The following is a 21,297-nucleotide window of genomic DNA, read 5'->3' as shown; positions in this document are numbered from 1 at the left end:
AAGATCCTCATCAGTTTTTAGCTGAATTCTTGCAAATCTGTGACACAGTCAAGACTAATGGGGTTGACCCTGAGGTCTATAGACTGATGCTATTCCCTTTTGCTGTAAGAGACAGAGCTAGAATATGGTTGGACTCTCAACCTAAAGAAAGCCTGGACTCTTGGGAAAAGCTAGTCAATGCCTTCTTGGCAAAGTTCTTTCCACCACAAAGATGGAGTAAGCTTAGAGTGGAAGTCCAAACCTTCAGACAGAAGGATGGAGAATCCCTCTATGAAGCTTGGGAAAGATACAAACAATTGATCAGAAAATGTCCTTCAGACATGCTTTCTGAATGGAGCATCATAGGTATTTTCTATGATGGTCTCTCTGAACTATCTAAGATGTCCTTGGATAGCTCTGCTGGAGGATCTCTTCATCTGAAGAAGACGCCTACAGAAGCTCAAGAGCTCATTGAAATGGTTGCAAATAACCAATTCATGTACACTTCTGAAAGAAATCCTGTGAACAATGGGACAAGTTAGAAGAAAGGAGTTCTTGAGATTGACACTCTGAACGCCATTTTGGCTCAGAACAAAATATTGACTCAACAAGTCAATCTGATTTCTCAAAGTCTGTCTGGAATGCAAAATGCACCAAGCAGTACTAAGGATGCTTCATCTGAGGAAGAAGCCTATGATCCTGAGAACCCTTCAATAGAAGAGGTGAATTACCTAGGAGAACCCTATGGAAACACCTATAATTCTTCATGGAGAAATCACCCAAATCTCTCATGGAAGAATCAAGAGAGACCTCAACAAGGTTTCAACAACAACAATGGTGGAAGAAACAGGTTTAGCAATAGCAAACCTTTTCCATCATCTTCTCAGCAACAGACAGAGAATCCTAAGCAGAACCCCTCTGACTTAGCAACCATGGTCTCTGATCTAGTTAAAACCACTCAAAGTTTCATGAATGAAACAAGATCCTCCATTAGAAATTTGGAGGCACAAGTGGGACAGCTGAGCAAGAAAGTTACTGAACTCCCTCCAAGTACTCTCCCAAGCAATACAGAAGAAAATCCAAAAGGAGAGTGCAAGGCCATCAATATGGCCGAATTTGGAGAGGATGAAGAGGAAGTGGACGCCACTGAGGAAGGCCTCAATGGGCGTGCACTAGCCTCAACAGAGTTCCCTAATGAGGAACCATGGGAATCTGAGGCTCAAAATGAGACCATAGAGATTCCATTGGACTTACTTCTGCCTTTCATGAGCTCTGATGAGTATTCTTCCTCTGAAGAGGATGAGTATGTCACTGAAGAGCAAGTTGCTAAATATCTTGGAGCAATCATGAAGCTAAATGACAAGTTATTTGGAAATGAGACTTGGGAGGATGAACCTCCTTTGCTCACCAAAGAACTGGATGACTTGTCTAGGCAGAAATTACCTCAAAAGAGACAAGATCTTGGGAAGTTTTCCATACCTTGCACCATAGGCACCATGACCTTCAAGAAGGCTCTATGTGACTTAGGGTCAAGTGTAAACCTCATGCCTCTCTCTGTAATGGAGAAGCTAGGGATCTTTGAGGTACAAGCTACAAGAATCTCACTAGAGATGGCAGACAACTCAAGAAAACAAGCCCATGGACTTGTAGAGAATGTTTTGGTTAAAGTTGAAGACCATTACATCCCTACTGATTTCATAGTCCTAGAGACTAGGAAGTGCATGGATGAATCCATCATCCTTGGCAGACCCTTCCTAGCCACAGCAAAGGTTGTGATTGATGTTGATGGAGGTGAACTGATCATTCAAGTGAATGAAAAATCCTATGTGTTTAAGGCTCAAGGATATCCCTCTGTCATCATGGAGAGGAAGCATGAAGAGCTTCTCTCAAATCAAAGACAAACAGAGCCCCCACAGTCAAACTCTAAGTTTGGTGTTGAGAGGCCACAACCAAACTCTAAGTTTGGTGTTGAACCCCCACATTCAAACTCTAAGTTTGGTGTTGGGAGGTTCCAACATTGCTCTGAGTATCTGTGAGGCTCATTGAGAGCCCTCTGTCAAGCTACTGACATTAAAGAAGTGCTTGTTGGGAGGCAACCCAATAATTATAATTTATATAGTTTCTTTTGTTATTTTATGTTTTTTGTAGGTTGATGATCATAAGAAGTCACAAAATCCATTGAAAAAGCAAAAACAAAATGAAAAACAGGAAGAAAAACAGCACACCCTGGAGGAAGATGTTGCTGGCGTTCAAACGCCAGTAAACCTAGCAGTTGGGCGTTTAACGCCCAGTCTGGCACCATTCTGGGCGTTTAACGCCAGAAAGGGGCACCAGACTGGCGTTAAACGCCAGAAAAGGGCAAGAACCTGGCGTTAAACGCCAGGAATGGGTACCAGCCCGGCGTTTAACGCCAGAAATGGCTCAAAACGTGATTTTGAGCAACATTTGGTGCAGGGATGACTTTTCCTTGACACCTAAGGATTTGTGGACCCCACAGGATCCCCACCAACCCCACCACTCTCTCTTCTTCTTCACCCATTCACCAATCACCTCAATACCTCTTCTCCACTCACATCCATCCTTCATAAAACCCCACCTACCTCACCCTTCAAATTCAAACCACTTTCCCTCCCAAACCCACCCATACATGGCCGAAAACAAAGCCATTCCCTTCTTCCTCATTTCTTCTTCTTCTACTCTCTTCTTTCTTCTTTTGCTCGAGGACGAGCAAACCTTTTAAGTTTGGTGTGGTAAAAGCATTGCTTTTTGTTTTTCCATAACCATTTATGGCATCCAAAGCCAGTTCAACTGAGAAGGCATGACCTCAAGCCCATCATTAAGAAAAGGATGGAGCAAACAAGAGACCCCTCTCATCATGAGATCCCTGAGATACCTCAAGGGATGCACTTTCCTCCACAAGACTATTGGGAGCAACTGAACACCTCCCTAGGAGAAGTAAGTTCCAACATGGGACAACTAAGGGTGGAGCACCAAGAACATGCCATCCTCCTCCATGAAATTAAGAGAGGAGCAACAAAGACAAGGAAGAGAAATTGAGGAGCTCAAGGACTCCATAAGACCGTCAAGAGGAAGAACAAGCCGCCATCACTAAGGTGGACCCGTTCTTTAATCTCCTTGTTCTTTAATTTTCTGTTTTTCGAATTTTAGTGCTTTATGTTTATCCATGTCTGTGTCTTGTGATCATTAGTGTCTTAGTGTCTATGCCTTAAAGTTATGAATGTCCTATGAAATCCATCACCTCTCTTAAATGAAAACTGTTTTTATTACAAAAGAACAAGAAGTACAGGATTTCAAAATTCATCTTTAAAACTAGCTTAATTAGTTTGATGTGGTGACAATACTTTTTGTTTTCTGAATGTATGCTTGAACAGTGCATATGTCTTTTGAATTTGTGGTTCATGAATGTTAAAATTGTTGGCTCTTGAAAGAATGATGAAAAAGGAAACATGTTACTGAGGATCTAAAAAATCATAAAAATGATTCTTGAAGCAAGAAAAAGCAGTGAATACAAAAAAAAAAAAAAACAAAGGGAGAGAAAACGAAAAAAAAGGGGGAAAAAGAAAAGAAAAAAAAAGGAAAGAAATAAAGTTGTGATCCAAGGCAATAAGAGTGTGCTTAAGAACCCTGGACACCTCTAATTGGGGACTCTAGCAAAGCTGAGTCACAATCTGAAAAGGTTCACCCAATTATGTGTCTGTGGCATGTATGTATCCGGTGGTAATACTGGAAGACAGAGTGCTTTGGGCCACGGCCAAGACTCATAAAGTAGCTGTGTTCAAGAATCATCATACTTAACTAAGAGAATCAATAACACTATCTGGATTCTGAGTTCCTAAAGAAGCCAATCATTCTGAATTTCAAAGGATAAAGTGAGATGCCAAAACTGTTTGGAGGCAAAAAGCTACTAGTCCCGCTCATCTAATTTGGAGCTAAGTTTCATTGATAATTTGGAGTCTATAGTATATTCTCTTCTTTTTATCTTATTTGATTTTTAGTTGCTTGGGGACAAGAAACAATTTAAGTTTGGTGTTGTGATGAGCGGATAATTTATACGCTTTTTGGCATTGATTTTAGTATGTTTTTAGTATGATCTAGTTAGTTTTTAGTATATTTTTATTAGTTTTTAGTTAAAATTCACTTTTCTGGACTTTACTATGAGTTTGTGTGTTTTTCTGTGATTTCAGGTATTTTCTGGCTGAAATTGAGGGATCTGAGCAAAAATCTGATCCAGAGACTCAAAAGGACTGCAGATGCTGTTGGATTCTGACCTCCCTGCACTCGAAGTGGATTTTCTGGAGCTACAGAAGCCCAATTGGCGCGCTCTCAACGGCGTTGGAAAGTAGACATCCTGGGCTTTCCAGCAATATATGATAGTCCATACTTTGCCCAAGATTTGATGGCCCAAACCGGCGTTCAAAGTCACCTCAAGAAATTCCAGCGTTAAACGCCGGAACTGGCACCTAAATGGGAGTTAAACGCCCAAACTGGCATAAAAGCTGGCGTTTAACTCCAAGAAGAGTCTCTACACGAAAATGATTCAATGCTCAGCCCAAGCACACACCAAGTGGGCCCGGAAGTGGATTTTTATGTCATTTACTCATCTCTGTACACCCTAGGCTACTAGTTTTCTATATATAGGACCTTTTACTATTGTATTTTCATCTTCTGATCTTCGGACATCTAGTTCTTAGATCATTTGGGGGCTGGCCATTCGGCCATGCCTAGACCCTGTTCTTATGTATTTTCAACGGTGGAGTTTCTACACACCATAGATTAAGGTGTGGAGCTCTGCTGTACCTCGAGTATTAATGCAATTACTATTGTTCTTCTATTCAATTCCGCTTGTTCTTTGTCCAAGATATCACTTGTTCTTCAACTTGATGAATGTGATGATCTGTGACACTCATCACCTTTCTCACCTATGAACAAGGTGACTGACAACCATTCTTGTTCTACAAGCATCTGAGGCTTAGTGAATATCTCTTGGATTCTTTAACCGGAATCTTCGTGGTATAGGCAAGAACTGATGGCGGCATTCAAGAGAATCCGGAAGGTCTAAACCTTGTCTGTGGTATTCTGAGTAGGATTCAATGATTGAATGACTGTGACGTGCTTCAAACTTGTAACCTGCTGGGCGTTAGTGACAGACGCAAAAGAGGGATTCTATTCCAGTAGGAGCGGGAACCGACCGGTGATTGGCCGTACTGTGACAGAGTGCGTGAGCATTAGCTTTCACTGCGAGGATGGGAGGTAGCCACTGACAACGGTGAAACCCTACATGAGCTTGCCATGGAAAGGAGTAAGAAGGATTGGATGAAGACAGTAGGAAAGCAGAGAGACGGAAGGGAAGGCATCTTCATACGCTTGTCTGAAGCTCTTACACCAATGATATACATAAGTATCTCTATCTTTATCTTTATGCTTTATTCGTTTATCACTATACCCATTTGAGTCTACCTGACTGAGATTTACAAGGTGACCATAGCTTGCTTCATACCAACAATCTCCGTGGGATCGACCCTTACTCACGTAAGGTATTACTTGGACGACCCAGTGCACTTGCTGGTTAGTTGTGCGAAGTTGTAGTGATCACAATTTCGTGCACCACGTTTAAGTTGCAGTTTAAGCTTAAACTGCAACTTAAACGTTGGACACTCCTGGAGGTGGTATAATTCAAGCACGTTTAAGCTTCAGTTTAAGGTTAAACTGAAGCTTAAATGTGGAAATGGAAGAAAGCAACCCTGGAGGGTAAAGTAGTCGAACACATTTAAGCTTCAGTTTAAGGTTAAACTGAAGCTTAAACGTGGAAATGAAGAAAGCAACCCTGGAGGAGAATGGTCGAACACGTTTAAGCTCCAGTTTAAGCTTAAACTGGAGCTTAAACGTGGAAATGAAGAAAGCAACCCTGGAGGAGAATGGTCGAACACGTTTAAGCTCCAGTTTAAGGTTAAATTGGAGCTTAAACGTGGAAATGGCTCCATGGTGCATTTCTCATTTCTGGCGTTTAACTTCCAGTTTAAGGTTAAACTGGAGGTTAAACGCCACTTTCAGATTTTCCTCAGCTTTCATGATTTTGGCGTTTAAGCTCCAGTTTAAGCTTAAACTGGAGCTTAAACGCCACTGATAGTTCCCAGCATTATATGGCTTGGCAGTTTAAGTTCCAATTTAAGCTTAAACTGGAACTTAAACTCCACATGTGATATTCAAGCTTCCTTTATTGATTTTGTTGCTTCCTTGCCTAGCCTCTTCTTCCCTGAAATCATCCAAACAACTGCATCAAAGTCTTGCAAAATTTCATGAGAAATCTTCCATTCATAGCATTCAAGTAATATAACTAAAAACTCATGGAATTTGCATCAAAAATCATACTGTTTGGATGGTTCATTGCTTTGTTATTCATTTAACCATTCTTGGTTACTTTAAGCTCAAGAAAATGCATAAAACAACTAAAACTAACAGAAAAATGCTAGTGAAACTAGCCTAAGATGCCTTGGCATCAAATGCCAACCTCACATTTTCCGGACTAAAATCTAAGTATTTCCCCCGAACCATTGTAAGCCAATTCTTTGGATCCGGGTTTACACTTTGATCATGGTTCTTGGTGATCCATGCATTGGCATAGAACTCTTGAACCATTAAGATTCCGACTTGTTGAATGGGGTTGGTAAGAACTTCCCAACCTCTTCTTCGAATCTCATGTCGGATCTCCGGATATTCACTCTTTTTGAGTTTGAAAGGGACCTCGGGGATCACCTTCTTCAAGGCCACAACTTCATAGAAGTGGTCTTGATGCACCCTTGAGATGAATCTCTCCATCTTCCATGACTCGGAGGTGGAAGCTTTTGCCTTCCCTTTCCTCTTTTTAGAGGTTTTTCCGGCCTTGGATGCCATAAATGGTTATGGAAAAACAAAAAGTAATGCTTTTACCACACCAAACTTAAAAGGTTTGCTCGTCCTCGAGCAAAAGAAGAAAGAAGAGAGTAGAAGAAGAAGAAATGGAGGAGAGGGAGATGGCTTTGTGGTTCGGCCAAAGGGGGAGAAGTAGTGTTTAGGTTGTGTGAAAATGAAGGAGTGAAGATGGGTTTATATAGGGGTGAAGAGAGGGGTAGGGTTCGGCCATTATGGGTGGGTTTGGGAGGGAAAGTGGTTTGAATTTGAATGGTGAGGTAGGTGGGGTTTTATGAAGGATGGATGTGAGTGGTGAAGAGAAAGATGGGATTTGATAGGTGAAGGGTTTTTGGGGAAGAGTGGTTGAGGTGATTGGTGAATTGGTGAAGAAGAGAGAGGGTGGTGGGGTAGGTGGGGATCCTGTGGGGTCCACAGATCCTGAGGTGTCAAGGAAAAGGCATCCCTGCACCAAGTGGCGTGCAAAAATGCATTCTGTGCCAATTCTGGCGTTAAACGCCGGGCTGGTGCCCATTTCTGGCGTTTAACGCCAGCTTCTTGCTCTTTTCTGGCGTTTAACGCCAGTCTGGTGCCCCTTTCTGGCGTTAAACGCCCAGAATGGTGCCAGACTGGGCGTTAAACGCTCAACTGCTACCCTTACTGGCGTTTAAACGCCAGCAAGACCTTCCTCCAGGGTGTGCTATTTTTCTTCCTGTTTTTATTCTGTTTTTGCTTTTTCAATTTGTTTTGTGACTTCTCATGATCATCAACCTACAGAAAACATAAAATAACAAAGAAAAATAGATAAAATATAACATTGGGTTGCCTCCCAACAAGCGCTTCTTTAATGTCAGTAGCTTGACAGACGGCTCTCATGGAGCCTCACATTTTCTCAGAGCAATGTTGGAACCTCCCAACACCAAACTTAGAATTTGGTTGTGGCCTCCCAACACCAAACTCAGAGTTTGACTGTGGGGGCTCTGTTTGGCTCTGTTTTGAGAGAAGCTCTTCATGCTTCTTCTCCATGGTGACAGAGGGATATCCTTGAGCCTTAAACACAAAGGATTATTCATTCACTTGAATGATCAGTTCACCTCTATCAACATCAATCACAGCCTTTGCTGTGGCTAGGAAGGGTCTGCCAAGGATGATGGATTCATCCATGCACTTCCCAGTCTCTAGGACTATGAAATCAGTAAGGATGAAATGGTCTTCAACTTTTACCAGAACATCCTCTACAAGTCCATAAGCTTGTTTTCTTGAGTTGTCTGCCATCTCTAGTGAGATTCTTGCAGCTTGTACCTCAGAGTTCCCTAGCTTCTCTATTACAGAGAGAGGCATGAGGTTTACACTTGACCCTAGGTCACACAGAGCCTTCTTGAAGGTCATGGTGCCTATGGTGCAAGGTATTGAGAACTTCCCAGGATCTTGTCTCTTTTGAGGTAATTTCTGCCTAGACAAGTCATTCAGTTCTTTGGTGAGCAAAGGAGGTTCGTTCTCCCAAGTCTCATTACCAAATAACTTGTCATTTAGCTTCATGATTGCTCCAAGGTATTTAGCAACTTGCTCTTCACTGACATACTCATCCTCTTCAGAGGAAGAATACTCATCAGAGCTCATGAATGGCATAAGTAAATCCAATGGAATCTCTATGGTCTCAATGTGAGCCTCAGATTCCCATGGTTCCTCATTAGGGAACTCATTGGAGGCCAGTGGACGTCCATTGAGGTCTTCCTCAGTGGCGTTCACTGCCTCTTCCTCCTCTCCAAATTCGGCCATGTTGATGGCCTTGCACTCTCCTTTTGGATTTTCTTCTGTATTGCTTGGAAGAGTACTAGGAGGGAGTTCAGTAATTTTCTTGCTCAGCTGTCCCACTTGTGCCTCCAAATTCCTAATGGAGGACCTTGTTTCAGTCATGAAACTTTGAGTGGTTTTGATTAGATCAGAGACCATGGTTGCTAAGTCAGAGTGGCTCTGCTTAGAATTTTCTGTCTGTTGCTGAGAAGATGATGGAAAAGGCTTGCCATTGCTAAACCTGTTTCTTCCACCATTATTGTTGTTGAAACCTTGTTGAGGCCTCTGTTGATCCTTCCATGAGAAATTTGGATGATTTCTCCATGAAGAATTATAGGTGTTTCCATAGGGTTCTCCCATGTAATTCACCTCTTCCATTGAAGGGTTCTCAGGATCATAAGCTTCTTCTTCAGATGAAGCGTCCTTAGTACTACCTGGTGCAGCTTGCATTCCAGACAGACTTTGAGAAATCAAATTGACTTGCTGAGTCAATATCTTATTCTGAGCCAGTATGGCATTCAGAGTATCAATCTCAAGAACTCCTTTTTTCTGACTTGTCCCATTGTTCACAGGATTCCTTTCAGAAGTGTACATGAATTGGTTATTTGCAACCATGTCAATTAGTTCTTGAGCTTCTGTAGGTGTCTTCTTCAGATGAAGAGATCCTCCAGCAGAGCTATCCAAAGACATCTTGGACAGTTCAGAGAGACCATCATAGAAAATACCTATGATGCTCCATTCAGAAAGCATGTCAGAAGGATATTTTCTGATCAATTGTTTGTATCTTTCCCAAGCTTCATAGAGGGATTCACCTTCCTTCTGTCTGAAAGTTTGGACTTCCACTCTAAGCTTACTCAATTTTTGAGGTGGAAAGAACTTTACCAAGAAGGCATTGACTAGCTTTTCCCAAGAGTTCAGGCTTTCTTTAGGTTGTGAGTCCAACCATGTCCTAGCTCTGTCTCTTACAGCAAAAGGGAATAGCATAAGTCTGTAGACCTCAGGGTCAACCCCATTAGTCTTGACAGTGTCACAGATTTGCAAGAATTCAGCTAAAAACTGATGAGGATCTTCCAATGGAAGTCCATGGAACTTGCAATTCTGTTGCATTAGAGAAACTAATTGAGGCTTAAGCTCAAAGTTGGTTGCTCCAATGGCAGGGATAGAGATGCTTCTCCCATAGAAGTCAGGAGTAGGTGCAGTAAAGTCACCCAGCACCTTCCTTGCATTGTTGGCATTGTTGTTGTTTTCGGCTGCCATGTCTTCTTCTTCGCTGAAGATTTCTGTTAGTTCCTCGGAGAGTTGTGCCTTAGCTTCTCTTAGCTTTCGCTTCAAGGTCCTTTCAGGTTCAGGGTCAGCCTCAACAAGAATGCCTTTGTCTTTGTTCCTGCTCATATGAAAGAGAAGAGAACAAGAAAATGTGGAATCCTCTATGTCACAGTATAGAGATTCCTTAAGGTGTCAGAGGAACAGAAAAATAGAAGAAAGAGGTAGAAGAATTCGAACTTAGTGAGATAGAGTTTGAATTGTGCATTGAGGAGGAGTGGTACTCCATAAATAGAAGGATGTGAGAAGATGGGAAGAGATTTTTCGAAAATTAATTAAAAAGATTTTAAAAACATTTTGAAAAAGATTTTGAAGAAGATATGATTGAAAACTTTTTTGAAAAAGATGTGATTAAAAAGATATGATTGAAAAGTGATGGTTTTAAAAAGATATGATTGAGAAGATATGATTTGAAAAACAATTTAAAAAGATTTGATTTAAAAAAAATTAATGACTTGCCTAACAAGAAAAGATATGATTCAAACATTAAACCTCTCTCAGCAGAAAAGGCAACATACTTAAAATGTTCAATCAAATCATTAATTGTTAGCAAGTATCTTTGAAAAAGGAGAGAAATTGATTTTGAAAACATTTGATTGAAAAGATATGATTTGAAAAAGATTTGATTTTGAAAAACTTTGAAAACTTGAAAAAAAAAATTGAATTAAAAACAGAATCTTCCCTCTTGTGCCATCCTGGCGTTAAACGCCCAGAATGGTGCACATTCTGGCGTTTAACGCCCAATGCTCTACCTTTTTGGGCGTTAAACGCCCAACCAGGCACCCTGGCTGGCGTTTAAACGCCAGTCTGTCCTTCTTCACTGGGCGTTTTGAACGCCCAGCATTTTCTGTGTAATTCCTCTGCTGCATGCTCTGAATCTTCAGTTCCCTGTACTATTGACTTGAAAATAGAACCAAGATCAAATAAACAATGCATGCAAGACACCAAACTTAAAATAAGACACTAGACTCAAACAAGAAACATAAAATATTTTTGGTTTTTTTATGATTTTGTAAATTTTTTTGGATTTTTCGAAAATTAAGTGGAAGAAGAAAATAAAGGTATCAAAATTCTTAATGAGAATTCCAGGAATCATGCAATGTTAGTCTAAAGCTTCAGTCTAAAGGAATTAGATATGAATAGCCAAGCTTCAGCAGGACACTGCATTCAAGAGCTAAATTGATGAGAATCAATCAGCTTTGGTGATGATAAGAACATCACCTTGAAACACTAGAATTCATTCTTAAGAACTCTGAAAAATACCTAATCTAAGCAACAAGATGAACCGTCAGTTGTCCATACTCGAAACAATCCCCGGCAACGGCGCCAAAAACTTGGTGCACGAAATTGTGATCACTACTTTTCACAACTCAAATAATCCCTAGTAATGGCCCCAAAAACGTGGTGCTCAATACCATGGCATAAACACAACTTCGCACAACTAACCAGCAAGTGCACTGGGTCGTCCAAGTAATAAACCTTACGCGAGTAAGGGTCGATCCCACGGAGATTGTTGGTATGAAGCAAGCTATGGTCACCTTGTAAATCTTAGTCAGGCAAACTCAAATGGTTATGGATGATATATGAATAAAACATAAAGATAAAGATAGAGATACTTATGTAAATCATTGGTGAGAATTTCAGATAAGCGAATGGAGATGCTTTGTCCCTTCCGTCTCTCTGCTTTACTATTGTCTTCATCCAATCCTTCTTACTCCTTTCCATGGCAAGCATTATGCAAGGGTTTCACCGTTGTCAGTGGCTACCTCCCATCCTCTCAGTGGAAATGTTCAACGCACCCTGTCACGGCACGGCTATCCAGCTGTCGGTTCTCGATCATGTCGGAATAGAATCCAGTGATTCTTTTGCGTCTGTTACTAACGCCCCACAATCGCGAGTTTGAAGCACGTCACAGTCATTCAATCATTGAATCCTACTCAGAATACCACAGACAAGGTTTAGACCTTCCGGATTCTCTTGAATGCCGCCATCAGTTCTAGCCTATACCACGAAGACTCTGATCTCACGGAATGGCTGGCTCAGTTGTTAGGCGAGCGCTCGGTTGTCAGGCGATCAACCATGCGTCGTGTATTAGGAATCCAAGAGATATTCACTCAATCTAAGGTAGAACGGAGGTGGTTGTCAATCACACGTTCATAGGTGAGAATGATGATGAGTGTCACGGATCATCACATTCATCAAGTTGAAGAACAAGTGATATCTTGGAATAAGAACAAGCTGAATTGAATAGAAGAACAATAGTAATTGCATTAATACTCGAGGTACAGCAGAGCTCCACACCTTAATCTATGGTGTGTAGAAACTCCACCGTTGAAAATACATAAGAACAAGGTCTAGGCATGGCCGTGAGACCAGCCCCCAAATGATCTAAGAACTAGATGTCCAAAGATAGCCACCAAGATTCCAAGACATCAAATACAATAGCAAAAGGTCCTATTTATAGGGAACTAGTGGCTTAAGAATTACAAAGATGAGTAAATGACATAAAAATCCACTTCTGGGCCCACTTGGTGTGTGCTTGGGCTGAGCATTGAAGCATTTTCGTGTAGAGACTCTTCTTGGAGTTAAACGCCAGCTTTTATGCCAGTTTGGGCGTTTAACTCCCACTTTGGTGCCAATTCCGGCGTTTAACGCTGGGAATTCTGAGGGTGACTTTGAACGCCGGTTTGGGCCATCAAATATTGGGCAAAGTATGGAGTATCATATATTGCTGGAAAGCCCAGGATGTCTACTTTCCAACGCCGTTGAGAGCGCGCCAATTGGGCTTCTGTAACTCCAGAAAATTTACTTCGAGTGCAGGGAGGTCAGAATCCAACAGCATCTGCAGTCCTTTTCAGTCTCTGAATCAGATTTTTGCTCAGGTCCCTCAATTTCAGCCAGAAAATACCTGAAATCACAGAAAAACACACAAACTCATAGTAAAGTCCAGAAAAGTGAATTTTAACTAAAAACTAATAAAAGTATACTAAAAACTAACTAAATCATATTAAAAACATACTAAAAATAATGCCAAAAAGCGTACAAATTATCCGCTCATCATCCGCTCTGTTGTTGGGGTTAACTTTCTGTTGTATCCAATTAATACTTTTTTATTCCTTACTATAATTATCATGACATAGCATCTAACTTCTTCAAACATAATGATGATGGGTTTTTCTCTCATCTTCTTAACCTGACCATTAAACACCTCACAATTATTATTCGTGTAGTTGTCCACCTTTAAGTATTTATTTAAATGAGCTCTACTTCATTACTTGGGTTTAATCGTGTCTATGTATTTTCAATTTCAACTATTGACTTTTTTAAGCCTTTCCATGGCAGCATCAAAATCTTAGATCGTGATAGCCTTAGCACATGTCCACATACATATTTTTATCTGTAAGTCATTCCACTTCTTTCTATAATTTTGCCATATATGCATTAGGGCAGGTATTAACTTCTAACAACAAACGGCATTACCATCAATAAAAATTATGCTTTTAGTTTTATATAAAATTTCTATTTGCTGATCTTCTCTTGCTTACCTTAGACCTTTCTTTCGCTTGCTCATCTGGATTGGTCTAATTTTTCTGAGGAGTACTATTAGTATCAAAGGGTGGTATTGGGTCTGATTCAGAGTTTAATTGTGAAAGTGAGTTTCTATACGGTTATAGAATGTATTGGGTTACTTGTTTAGTGTAACAACTCGAATTTTTGAAAGTTAAATTTATCATAATTGTTAAGAGTTTTATTTTTAAAAAATTATTTTATTAATGGTAATTAAATAAAACAAGATAATACCTTGAATTTAAAAATAATTAGGAGTTATATGTAATTTTCATAATAGTTAGAATTTAAATTAATTAGAATATATATATATATATATATATATATATATATATATATATATATATATATAACCTTTATTATAATTTGATATTTGGTATAATTGAAATTATAATTTTAGTAGTTAAAAAAAGAAGAAGAAAGAATTGTATAATCTAATTTAAATAACTTCTATTATGAGTAATTTATGATTTAATTCGAGTTTCTTATTTTTAGAAAATAATCTATTAAGAATGATTAAATTGATTTTATAAATACTTTGAGTTTAAGTTAATTAATAATCTTGTATAATTTTATTGAAATTGGTTATTTTATATAATTTGAAATTAAAATTTTGGTAATAAAAAAATAATAAAAAAGTTATATCATTTAATTTGAATAATTAACATTTTGGGTTTAACTGTATTTTATAAAATGTGATTAATATGTTCATTTTATAATTTAAATTAAAAATAATTATTTGAACTTTGTGATATATTAACAACTAGTGTTCTTAAATATTTTTAATATAGTACATTTGGTTTTAAAATTATTATTCTACTCTTCAATTTTATCAAAATATCTATTTTACCTTTATCCCTTTATAAAATCCCTAACGTTAATCCTAAATTCCCAAATCAGAAATCATAACCCTAATCTCCTCTAGCCCTAATGGCTGTCAAACCCGTTTTCAACGTAACACACACTTCAGAAATGAAAAATCAGAGAGAAGAGTGAGGAATCAGAGCATGAACCAGGGGAGGGAGAATCGGAGAAGAGGGATGGCACCATGGGGCTTGGTGCCGCTGCCAAGCTACCATCGCAGAAAAGAAAAGGAGAGGTCGAACACGACACATGGAGGGGAGAGAGGAGCCGCCGTCGAGCCACGCCCCGCTACTATCGTTCGTGCATCGCCGTTGCCGTTCGCTAAGGGTGAGAGGCGAGGAGAGAGATGCACGAGCTGAAGGGAGCTAGAAGAGTCCGCGTCTGGGCAATCGTCAGAGGAAGTTGCTGCTGCTAGGGCTTGTTGGAGAGAGCGTCGTTGTCGTAAATCGCTGCTGCTACCGTGGAGGCTGCCACTGTCATCGGAAAACGAATGCGAGAAAGGAGGAGAACGAGGCTATCTCATCACCGTTCATTGGAAGTTGTTGCTGTTGATGGGATGAACACAACATGAAGAGGGAGGAGAAACTCGCAGAAGAGAGGGAGGTTTTGCTGCTGCACCATTGGTCGCTAGAAAACACTACCATTGACGTCGAAAAATGCCACTGTCGAAGCCACTGTCCTTTGCTCAGCTCCGCCCCTATTTTCTGCTACTATTTACGCTGGCTCAGTCATGGCCACCACAACCCCGTCTTGAATTTCTTCTAATTTCGATACTCGGAGGTAAGTGATTTATTTTTAAAATTTAATGGTTCTAATTTAAGAATGTTTACAAAGTTAATTGGATATCTGAAAATAGTTTGTAATGGTTAAGAATTGAATAATTGATGTGAATGGCTTAAAATGTGGTTGAGAAATGGTAAATATGACTAATTTTGTGATTGAGATTTGTTTTAAGTTTAGAAATTTAAAGAAACTAATTAATTATCTAAAGTAAAATTAAAAAGTAATTTTAAAGGTTTGATAAAAATAGTTTTCTTGAGTAAGTTAATTATTTGCATTTTATTTATTACTTTTACAACATTTTCATTTCCTACTGAGAATGAGTGCTTTGTTCTCACCCCAAAATTTTTCACTCTTTCAGTCACACAGGTTCGAAGACTCAATATGAAGTTGCGGGTGATTATTAGATTTTATTTATGATTCATGTTGCTTTTATAGAATTTTCTTGCTCTTATTATTTAAGTTTTTATTTTAGACAGGGGGGTTAGGTGTTTTATTTGATTTTACTTGTATATGATTCATTATTAGTAGTATTTATGTGATTATTATTAATTGAAAATCTTTGATATATGATTTTAATAAATAAAAACAAAATTTTCTGGAATTTTCTTAAAACTGGAATGCGATATTGACATAAAGGCTCAATATTAAATAGATAATAAAAGAAAACAGATCAGTAATACCTTACTTTTAGTACGATCATGATGTGCTGGAAGTTGAGTCGCTACATTCAGCCGCTTGGGCTTCAATCTCAGTGGATACTGATACAAAAACTGCACTTGGAGATGTTGAACCAGCAATATGTATTGGCTACTGCTCTTACTCAATGGGATGCTGTGAAGGCTATGATTGATTGAAAGATGGCTCATCTGGTTACACAGGTGTTGTAGGAGGCTGAGACATCTGTTTTGCTGGAGATCTTTGTTGGGCCATATTGCCACCATCCTCCTTTTGGGCCTCAATTTCAACCTGGTTGCTTGTTTCATGGGCCTCTTTTTTACTCTAGGCCTTACCCCTACCATGGGCCTCCCTCAAAACTTGTACATGATCCACTATTTCAATAACTATAGGTTTTCTTTTTGGAGTTTTATTTATATTTGGATTCTTCTTAGCACAAAGTCTTCAATCTCATCTTTGTTGGAGTAATATTCTCTTCAACCCAAACAGGAACATTTATAAGGTGCTATATATATAAGTCAATTATGTTACCATTCTTCACAACAGCCTCATACATTTTAACTATGTCTATGTCATGACCCGAACCAAGCCATAACTGGTACTCAAAGGACAAGTCCCTCAGCAAGCCAAACAACCCAATTTTCAGAAAAACGGATAGAACCTCCTCTGTTTCTAGGACCTTACCCATATAAAAATTATCTTACTGTATCAATAATAAACATCCATTTCCAAAGACAACAACAACAACATATTCCAATCATATCTACAACCAAATATATTCCAAATACGCATCATATATATATATATATAAAGTTAATAACTAGAGTATATAGTTAAATCCATAAATCTTACATAACCAAATTAGAATTACTATCTAAACAGTTCAAGATTCAAAATAACATAACCCACATGAGGATCTTGCCTGTGACATATGGAGCATTGACATACTCTAAATTTTGAGCAAAGGTTCCATTTACATAATTACTTAGCCCTTGGAAAGAAGAATGGCTCACCAAAATGACTAAGATCTACTGAGGGGCAGGTGGAATAAAACCTGGAATGACTCCTGTATCTGAAAAATATGAGAATATAATAAGGTGAGTTTTGTAACTCATTGAGCAAACATTACATCTATAACCCACACGAGACAATACAGAGTTTGCCTTGAAAATTATATTTCTTTTCAGATATGAGAAATTCCTATTAATTAATTAAGCAAACAAATAGATAAGTAGTTAAGCGGATGAACTGAAATGGGAGTTCTCATTCCAGAAGTCAAATCAAATCAAATATTACACACCTAGGGCAGCTCCACCTCTAAGGGTAGCCCTTTCCTCTAGTGTGCCCGTACGGTATAACAGATTCAACGTGTGGCCTACACGTTGGGCTAGCAATGCCCTTGCTAGCTGAGGTCTGAGTTAGATGCATCTAAGCTAATGTCATAACTGCCGTTAACTATGGTTTTCTAGTCAGAGTCTCCCAAACCAATCCAAACCAAATCATTTATAACAAATCTCTAATAATTATAACATATTATTAAATTTCCATAGTAAATAAAAAATATATATAAGAATGCATACTAAAATTTAATTAAAATTCAATAAAGTCAAATAAGAAAACATGCATGCTTTACAAAATATATAAATATCGCCTCGTGTGTATTTTTATAAAATTATAAGTTTTACAAATTAATATCTATTTCAAAAATTCTAAAATCACAATAAAAAATATTTTCAAAATCCAAAAATAATGATTCATTATAAATATTGATAATAATTTATTTAGAAACAATTATAGACATAATATTCACTCACAACTTGATTCCAAGAACCGAAAGCAACTCTGAGCATATCAATGAGCAACCAAATGATGTCCAATAATCTTACAACTCTAAAAATATGACAATAATAATATTTGTGAGCTACTAAAATTGTCAATTAACATAATCTTACTCAATTTGACCAAAACCCCAAATTTTTTAACCTAATAACCCTAATTTTAGATTTTTCTATACCTACAAGTATAGGAATGATAAAAGTTTGAGATATAGCTAATTAGAGAGTCAAAGAGTTACCTTAAATTCTTAATAATAACAAGAACTCAAAAGTTGAACACTTTCTTCACTCATTAAGTTGAACTCTATAATTTAGGGTTGTCATAAGTGAAATTTGAATGAATAAAATAGAGTAGAGAAGGAGAAGAAAGTAAAATGAAAGAAGTGGGTTTAATGATAGTGTGTGATTGCAAAAAGAAGAGATGGGAAGATGAAATAGATGAATAAGAAGAAAGGGAAGAGGAAGAGAAGGTTTTAGGTTTTGATGTTGGAAAGAAATAAAAAGAAAATGAAAGAAGGAATGGGTGATGGGGTCTTCGAAGGAGGGGGGAGAGGGAAAGAAAATTTAAGTGGTAGCATGTGCCTTCCACGTGCTTTCCTTTTTTTTATCTCGGTCATTACATTCTCTCCCCCTTAAGAAATTCGATCCCCGAATCTCAAATTCATATACGGTAATAAGTGTGATAGTTATCTTCAGACTCAAAAAAATACGGATATTTGTCACGCATAACGTCCTCCACTTCCCAAGTTGCTTCTTCTATCGAATGATTCTTCCAAATAACTTTTACAGATACTATCTCTTTAGAACATAGTTTCTTTACTTGGCGATCAACTATAGCCACTGGGTCCTCTTCAAATGATAAATCCTCCTTTAGCTCTATGGCTTGTGGTGCAAGCACATGAGATGGGTAGGAAAGATATTTGCGCAACATTGATACGTGAAAGACTGGATGAATCATAGACAACTCAGGCGGCAATGCCAAGCGATAAGCAACTGCATCTATTCTATCCAAAATCTCAAATGAACCAATGTAACGAGGATTAAGCTTGCCTCTCTTCCCAAACTTCATCACTCCTTTCATAGGCGACACTCGAAGAAATACTTAATCACCCACTGAAAACTCTATGTTACGCCTTCTGTTATCAACATAAGCATTCTGCCTACTCTGAGCTGCTAATAGACGTTCTCTTATTATGTGAACCTTCTCAATTGCATCTTGTACCAAATTTGGCCCTAAAAGCCTAACCTCACCAACTTCAAACCACCCAATAGGTGACCTGCATCTTCTCCCATAAAGAGCCTCAAATGGTGCCATTTGAATGATGGCTTGATAACTATTATTATAAGAGAACTCGATCAAAGGTAGGTAGCTGTCCCAATTTCCACCAAAATCTAGAACACAACACCTTAATATGTCTTCTAATGTTTGAATCGTCCTTTCTGACTGTCCATCGGTTTGAGGGTGAAAAGCTGTGCTAAGATCCAGACGAGTTCCTAATACTTTCTGAAAAGATTTCCAAATTAAAAATGAGGTGAATTGAAGTCCGCGATCTAAAATATTGGACACTAGGATTCCATGTAATTTAACTATCTCATCAACATAAAGTTGAGCATATTGAGTTGCACTAAAAGTTATTTTTACCGGAAGAAAGTGGGATGACTTTGTCAGTCTATCCACAATTACCCAAATTGAATAAAAACCTTTAAAGCTATGAGGTAAACCTGTTACAAAATCCATCATAATCCTTTCCCACTTCCATTCAGGTATCTCGATTTGTTGCAATAACCCAGTAGGTCTTTGATGTTCAGCTTTAACCTGTTGGCAAGTTAAGCAATGAGAAACAAAAACTTCTATGTCTTCCTTCATGCCTTCCTACCAAAATAATTGTTTTAAATCTTGATACATTTTATTGGAGCCTGGATGAATGGTATACTTAGAATTGTGAGCCTCCTCCAAAATAGCTTTCTTCAAGTCGTGGTTATCTGGCACACATAAGCGTTGACCATAATGCAAAACATCTTGATCAAGAGAAAAATCTGAGTTCCTCCCATTGCGAACATCTTCTATAAGCTTTCTTAGTTTCGGGTCATCACGTTGTGCAGCCTTGATCTGTTCTATCAGGGAAGATTGGGCCCAAACATGTGCTAAGAAAACTCTTGATTCTCCAAGGTCAAATTGAAATCCACTTGCCTCCAATTGATGGACTTCTTTAACAATTGGTCTCCTTACAAGAGTAATGTGGGCCAAGCACCCATAAATTTTCTACTGAGGACATCTGCTACAACATTTGCCTTTCTAGGATGATACAAAATGGTACAATCGTAATCATTTAGCAACTCCATTCATCTCCGTTGCCTCGAATTTAAATTCTTCTGTTGAAATATATACTTCAAATTCTTGTGATCTATATAGATCTCACAGGTCTCACCATAAAGGTAGTGTCTCCAAATCTTCAAAGCAAAAATGACCGCTGCCATTTCCAGGTCATGAGTTGGATAATTTTGCTCACGATTCTTGAGTTGTCGCGAGACATAGGCAATAACACGGCCATGCTGCAATAATACACAACCCAGTCCTATTCGAGATGCATCACAAAAGACTGAGAATCCCCCAGACCCAGAAGGTAAAACAAGAATAGGTGCTGAGGTTGGACAAGCCTCAAGCGTCTGGAAACTTTCCTCACAAGCTTCTGACCATTGAAACTTTATATTCTTCTGAATTAACTTGGTTAATGGTGTAGAAATTCTTGAGAAGTCCTTGATGAATCGCCGATAATAGCTGTTCATATCCTGGGTCAAGCTGTCTGACACGGGATGTTTAGCGACAAGCGACCGACCTCTTCGGGTCAGACTATCCAACCTCTTCTCAAAGAGCTCGGCCAATGCCCGACCTCTTCTCAAAGAGCTCGGCCAAATCGCCAAAGGAGCCCAAAGCAGGCCCAAAATGAAGGAACACAGCCCAATCTAAAGGTAGCCAAAGCCCAGAAAGATAAAGGTGGTTCCCCTAAAGATAAGATGACTTCACTCAAAGATAAGATAAGATAAGATAAGATAAGATAACTATCTTATCTCCAGAGAGGTCACTCCTCACCATTATAAATACACTGGAGCACCCAGGTATAACTCATACTCTGATTCTACTCAATACCTGCTTAATACCCTTGCAGGTACCCCCCACCCTCCGGGGATGAAGGATCAGCACCATCACCAAGTCCTACAAGTCAGACACACCAGCTCCGGCGGCTATATACCTGCCAGACACATCGGCTCCGACCAACACAGAAGATCTCGACCGAGATCGATCTACAGTTTCAGATAACCCTCGGAACATTGGCGCCGTTGCCGGGGAACTTAGAAGTCATCCCATCACCATGGCAGACAACCATGACAACGACCACGATTCAGATCTAGAGGATAGAACGCCGCACAAAAACGCGGACACTACACCAAAGGATACTCTTCAACTTAACAACGAAAAGGATTCTCCAAATGCGGGAGCCATGGAGGCACTTCAAGACCGTTTAAAACAACTGGAAGAAGAGGCCCTACATCAACGAGAGGCTGAGAAAGA

At 38.9% G+C, this 21,297-nt stretch overlaps 2 non-coding genes and 1 pseudogene across 2 annotated transcripts; 1 reads left to right on the top strand and 2 right to left on the bottom strand.

The window, feature by feature from the left end:
• Positions 1-218: 218 nt before the first annotated feature.
• On the bottom strand, positions 219-326 carry LOC130943205 (small nucleolar RNA R71). Its single transcript, XR_009071733.1, has one exon. It is a non-coding gene; the product is annotated as a small nucleolar RNA R71 (small nucleolar RNA).
• Positions 327-9,423: 9,097 nt separating this feature from the next.
• On the top strand, positions 9,424-9,531 carry LOC130943151 (small nucleolar RNA R71). Its single transcript, XR_009071682.1, has one exon. It is a non-coding gene; the product is annotated as a small nucleolar RNA R71 (small nucleolar RNA).
• Positions 9,532-18,387: 8,856 nt separating this feature from the next.
• On the bottom strand, positions 18,388-20,513 carry LOC130939699 (uncharacterized; annotated as a pseudogene).
• Positions 20,514-21,297: the final 784 nt, after the last annotated feature.

Source organism: Arachis stenosperma, chromosome 7 (assembly GCF_014773155.1).
Source record: "Arachis stenosperma cultivar V10309 chromosome 7, arast.V10309.gnm1.PFL2, whole genome shotgun sequence".
Classification (NCBI taxonomy): domain Eukaryota; kingdom Viridiplantae; phylum Streptophyta; class Magnoliopsida; order Fabales; family Fabaceae; genus Arachis; species Arachis stenosperma.
Note: the sequence above shows the minus strand (reverse complement) of the source record. Positions and strands in the feature narration are given on the sequence as shown.